Here is a 6,661-nt window from a genome sequence, read left to right as displayed (position 1 = left end):
TTCCGCAAGGCAAACTAGGGACATTAAGCTTGTTTTTTGGGGAGCTTAATGTGGCTTAACATACAAAAAAGACCTTAAATGTTAACCAATTTCCCCCAAACTTTACACAATAGAAGACTATACATGCCAACATATTCAGAAAATGTCAGCTCATTTGGTTAATCACACCAAAAGTTATTCATGTTAATCTATATTTTACAATGCTAAAACATTTAATGTAAAAATGGCTTAATATAGCTTAACGTGTAATAAAGTGCCTAAACCTCAACTGATTGCCCTGAAACTTTGCACAGCCTACAGCCTGAACTTCCCAAACCTATCCAAGAAGTTTCATGTGATTCAGTGTTCCACAAGGCAAACTAGGGACATTAAGCTTGTTTTAACATACAAAAAAGACCTTAAATGTTAACCAATTTCCCCCAAACTTCACACAATAGAAGACTATCCATGACAACATATTCTGAAAATTTCAGCTCATTTGGTAAATTGTAGATTTGTGCGATTCGTTTCGTACGATTATCTCAAATTCGTACGAATTTCCCAAAATTTGTATGTTAGGGAGGATCCGAAATACGAATTGCCATTCGTCCGAATTTTGTACGCAATACGAACTTTTGTTTACGAATTTCGGGTTTCAGTTGTCGTCGCATCAACAACTCAGTCATTATGCTTATTATGAGGGGCTCCCACCATCCCTGTGCTATGCTGACTTCCTCCTGGGGCTGTACCTCTGCTGTGCTCATTATGAGGGGCTCCCACCATCCCTGTGCTATGCTGACTTCCTCCTGGGGATGCTTATTATGAGGGGCTCCCACCATCCCTGTGCTGTGCTGACTTCCTCCTGGGGCTGCTTATTATGAGGGGCTCCCACCATCCCTGTGCTGTGCTTACTTCCTTCTGGGGCTATACCTCTGCTGTGCTCATTATGAGGGGCTCCCACCATCCCTGTGCTATGCTGACTTCCTCCTGGGGCTTTACCTCTGCTGTGCTCATTATGAGGGGCTCTCTCTTTCTCATCTAATGAAAATTCGTATTTCGGATAGTAAATTCTTCAACGGAATTTCGTATTTTGGATAAAAAACAAACTTCCATCAGCATCGACTGTCATATTGAGGTATATTTTTGCCTTTAAATTCATCGTAACAAATGTTTGTACAAGTTAACGAACCTAACGACAATTCGTATTTCGTACGAAACTAAACGGAATTTCGGACACGAAATATGAAGTACGAATTAATTTTAATACGAACCGTAACGGAACAGAACAAAGCGAATTTATTGACGGCGCCCATGTCTAGTAAATTGCACCAAAAGTTATTCACGTTAAGCTATATTTATATATATATATATATATATATATATATATATATATATATATATATATATATATATATATATATATATATATATATATATATATATATATATATATATATATTATATATATGTTAACGTACCATAATTTGCCTTAACCTCAATCAATTGTCTTGAAACTTTGCACAGCCTAAGTTCTCAATTTCCCAAACCTATTCAAGAATTCCAGATCATTTAGTAAATCACCCCAAAAGTTATTCACTTTTAACCGTTTTTTTTACAAATCCTTAACCAGTTGCAGACTTTGGGCGCACTAGACACGCCCAAAAACATGTCATGTAGTGTACACAGGTTATGTCTCAGTACTCAACAATTCAGCAGGAGCTGTCTAAAAAGAAAGAAGCTGCCTGGCAATGTTTATCAACAACCACATCACAGAAAGTTACATTGAAACATTGTATCAATTGTAACTTTCTGTGTTTTGCATTCACAGATCAAAGGGATGAACTTCGATTTGCAGGTGAAGAGAGTTAGGCCTCATGCACACGAGACGCAGTTAAACGCGCGTTCAGATGCAGTTGGACAGTTTTTTCAACTGCACCTGAACTCATTCAATGTTATCCTATGTGTCCATGCACACAGTCTCGTTTTTTTGCGTTTATATGCAGTTGCGTTTAATCACGTTTTTCCAGAAGCAAAAAAATGCGTTCAGAGACAAAAATTTCTGCGTTTCAGACGCAAAACGGGGCTAAACGCGGCTAAACGCGGCTGAACGCGGCAACCGCGTTTAGCCGCGTTTGCGTTTATATGCGTTTTTAAAGGTGACCTTTTTTTTTACATTAAAAATCTCAAAAATGATTGCAAATGATGAAAAACCATTAGAAAAATATTTTAAACAATTGCAATTGCAAGTGGACAATCCACAACTTGTGGCAAGTGACGTGGCAAGTGGACAATCCACAACTTGTGGCAAGTGACATGGCAGGTGGCAAGTGATGTGGCAAGTGGACAATCCACAACTTGTGGCAAGTGACGTGGCAGGTGAAGTGGCAAGTGACGTGGAAAGTGGACAATAGACAACTTGTGGCAGGTGACGTGGCAAGTGACCTGGCAGGTGACGCGGCAAGTGACTTGGCAGGTGACGTGGCAAGTGGAAAATCAACAACTTGTGGCAGGTGACTGGCATGTGACGTGGCAAGTGGACAATAGACAACTTGTGGCAGGTGACGTGGCAAGTGACCTGGCAGGTGACGCGGCAAGTGACTTGGCAGGTGACGTGGCAAGTGGAAAATCAACAACTTGTGGCAGGTGACTGGCATGTGACGTGGCAAGTGGACAATCCATAACTTGTGGCAGGTGACGTGGCAAGTGACGTGGCAAGTGGACAATCCACTTGTGGCAGGGGACGTGGCAAGTGACGTGGCAAGTGGACAATCCACTTGTGGCAGGTGATGTGGCAAGTGACGTGGCGAGTGGACAATCCACAACTTGTGTCAGGTGACGTGGCAAGTGGACAATCCACAACTTGTGGCAGGTGATGGGGCAAGTGATGTGGCAAGTGGACAATCCACTTGTGGCAGGGGATGTGGCAAGTGACGTGGCGAGTGGACAATCCACAACTTGTGTCAGGTGACGTGGCAAGTGGACAATCCACTTGTGGCAGGTGACGTGGCAGGGGACGTGGCAAGGGACGTGGCAAGTGGACGATCCACAACTTGTGGCAGGTGATGGGGCTGGTGACGTGGCAAGTGGACAATCCACATCTTGTGTCAGGTGACGTGGCAGGTGACGTGGAAAGTGGTGTGGCAAGTGGACAATCCACAACTTGTGGCAGGTGATGTGGCTGGTGACGTGGTAAGTGGACAATCCACAACTTGTGGCAGATGGCATGGCAGGTGACGTGGAAAGTGGACAATCCACATCTTGTGGCAAGTGACGTGGCAAGTGGACAATCCACAACTTGTGGCAGGTGATGTGGCAAGTGATGTGGCAGGTGATGTGACAAGTGGACAATCCACATCTTGTGGCAAGTGACGTGGCAGCTGACGTGGCAAGTGACGTGGCAGGTGACGTGGCAAGTGACATGGCAAGTGGACAATCCACATCTCGTGGCAAGTGACGTGGCAGGTGATGTGGCAAGTGGACAATCCACAACTTGTGGCAGGTGACGTGGCAGGTGATGTGGCAAGTGACGTGGCAGCTGACGTGGCAAGTGGACAATCCAAAACTTGTGGCAGGTGACGTGGCAGGTGACGTGGCAAGTGACGTGGCAGGTGACGTGGCAAGTGATGTGGCAAGTGGACAATCCACAGCTTGTGGCAAGTGACGTGGCAAGTGGACAATCCACAACTTGTGGCAGGTGACGTGGCAGGTGACGTGGCAAGTGAACAATCCACAACTTGTGGCAGGTGATGTGGCAAGTGACGTGGCAGGTGATGTGGCAAGTGACGCGGCAAGTAGACAATCCACAACTTGTGGCAGGTGATGTGGCTGGTGACGTGGCAAGTGGACAATCCACAGCTTGTGGCAGGTGGCATGGCAGATGATGTGGAAAGTGGACAATCCACATCTCGTGGCAAGTGACGTGGCAGGTGATGTGGCAAGTGACGTGGCAAGTGGAAAATCCACAATTTGTGGCAGGTGACGTGGCAGGTGATGTGGCAAGTGGACAATCCCCAACTTGTGGCAAGTGACGTGGCAAGTGGACAATCCACAACTTGTGGCAGGTGCCGTGGCAAGTGACACGGCAAATGCAAGTGTACAACTGCTCTCTATGCTGCTGCTGCTCACTCTGATCAAAATAGCAGAAATAGTTAAAAAAAATGCTTTGAGAGCTTGGGGAGGGTCTACATGATGTTATCTTTATAAACGCGTCTAAACGCAAACGCGCCTAAACGCGTCTAAACGCGTCTAAACGCGACATGCAAACGCGGCAAAACGCGCGTTTCTAAACGCGCGTTTCAGCTTTTTTTTGACAGAGGTTTCATCTGCGTCTCGTGTGCATGAGGCCTTAAAGTGGTTGTATACTCATTTTTTTAACTTTTACCTACAGGAAAGCCTATAATAAGGCTTACCTGTAGGTAAAAAAAATATCTCCTAAACCTGTACGGTTTAGGAGATATTCCCCTCGGTATGCGCCGCTGACTGCAGTAGCCGACCGGCCGGAATGAAGTGACGATATCGTGGCTGCGGCCACTCACAGCGCCGGAGCCGCGATACCCGGTAGAAACGCAGAGGGAGCATGTCAGCTCCCTCGGCGTGGATCGGGCCAGATGTCGGGGCCTCGTTCTGTGGTGAAACTATAAATCCCATCATGCCTCTGCCTCTGGGAGTCATGCCTGTGATTGTCAGGGTCTTGTCATCGCTGGATCTAAATGTGACTCAGGGTAGTTTAAGGGGGGCTGCTGCACACAGAAGGCTTTTTATCTTAATGCATAGAATGCATTAAGATAAATAAACCTTCTGACTTTAAAATTCCTTTAACCACTTCTTCCCCGTAAAATTTTATCCCCTTCCTGACCAGAGCACTTTTTACAATTTGGCACTGCGTCGATTTAACTGACAATTGCGCGGCCCTGCGAGGTTGTACCTAATCAAAATTTGCATCCTTTTTTCCCCCACAAATAGAGCTTTATTTTGGTGGTATTTGATCACCTCTGCATTTTTTATTTTTTGCGCTATAAAAAAAAGCGACAATTTTGAAAAAAAACGCATTATTTTTTGCTATAATAAATATCCTACAAAAATACAATTTTTTTCCCACAGTTTAGGCCGATATGTATTCTTCTACATATTTTTGATAAAGAAAATCGCAATAAGCGATTATTGATTGGTTTGCGCAAAATTTATAGCGTTTACAAAATAGGGGATAGTCTTATGGCATTTTTCTTAATTTTTTTTTTTACTAGCGGCGATCATCGATTTTTATTGTGACTGCGACATTATGGCGGACACATCGGACATTTTTGACACATTTTTGGGACCATTGTCATTTATGCAGCAATTACTGCTATACAAATGCAGTGATTCCTGTGTAAATGACACTGGCAGTGAAGGGGTTAACCAGGGGGTGGCAGTGTAGGGGTTAAGTGTTCCTAGGAGTGCGTTACTAACTGTGGGGGGCTGGGCTTTGTTTTAGTGAACACTGATCTCTGCTCCAATCACATGGAGCAGAGATCAGCGTCACTTGTTGCTAGGCAGAACGGGGAGATGCTGTTTACAACAGCATCTCCTCATTCAGCCGCCCCGTGAGATGATCGCGGATATGCCCGCGGCGATCGAGTCCGCGGGATGCGCAAACGGACTCACGGGGTCCCGTCGGCGCGCGAGCGCACCACCGGCGGCGCGCACGCGATGACAGGGCGGCCTTTAAACTGGACGTACCTGTACGCCAATTTGCCTGTCTGTGCTATTCTGCCGACGTAAATCGGCGTGCGCCGGTCAGGAAGGGGTTAACAAACTGTCACCAGTCAGCATCATCACCACACCAGTCATGTGATAACATTATACTGCACTGTGACAGTGCAAAAAATTTTTTTTTGAAAAAACCCAAAATATTATAACTTCAAAAAGCTCACTTTGCCTTATACTAAATACCTCTTATTAAATACCTCAATGTCTTCTTTTCAAAAAGGGGTAATTTGGGGGGTATTTGTACTGTCCTGACATTTAAAGGGCCTCAAGAGATGAGATAGGCCATCACTACATTGAACACGTTACGCCTGTGGCTGGGCTTCATCAGTAGGAATCTTACTGATGAAGCCCAGCTACGGGGCATAATGTGTTTAGGGAGGCGGAGCCATGTACATTATGTAATTTCTTGCTTGGTTGTGAGACATCCATTGTTGGTATAGCGCTGTTAGTGCTGATTTTTATGCGAGTGTGTTTTTGCTGTTTTTAATAATAAAAGTTTAAGTTGGTATAGAGAGCACTTTTTGTCCTCCTTTTGCTTTAGTATGCTACTGCTTGTAAGTTATGTGTCATCAAGTTTTTAAAAAGTCCCATTAAGTGGCATCCTACAAAACATTTTTTTTTACCTCAATACAGTTAAGAGAAAAAGAGAGCGGTCTGGATACTGCCTCTTTATATGACACACCTCCATCCCTAATTACATATAGTACAACAAGCTTAGCCCGTGGGACTTTAAATGAGGTGATCATAGAGGTCATAACAAGCAAATGGAGTAAATTTGTTATGACATATATGGCCAATGGGGCACATCAAGGGACACGTCTTTTCACCCCACTTTTTCGCCATGTTCACCTTCCACCTGGCCTCCAGTTGGCTGCTGCGGGTCACGCTCTTTTCACAATCGGTTGGCGCATTCTTCGTTGTCATCAATGGGTAT

The sequence above is a fragment of the Lithobates pipiens genome, unplaced genomic scaffold (genome assembly GCF_037356315.1).
Source record: "Lithobates pipiens isolate NorthernLeopardFrog02 unplaced genomic scaffold, aLitPip1_a1.2 Scaffold_13, whole genome shotgun sequence".
In the NCBI taxonomy this organism is placed as follows: domain Eukaryota; kingdom Metazoa; phylum Chordata; class Amphibia; order Anura; family Ranidae; genus Lithobates; species Lithobates pipiens.
This window is presented reverse-complemented; position numbering follows the sequence as displayed.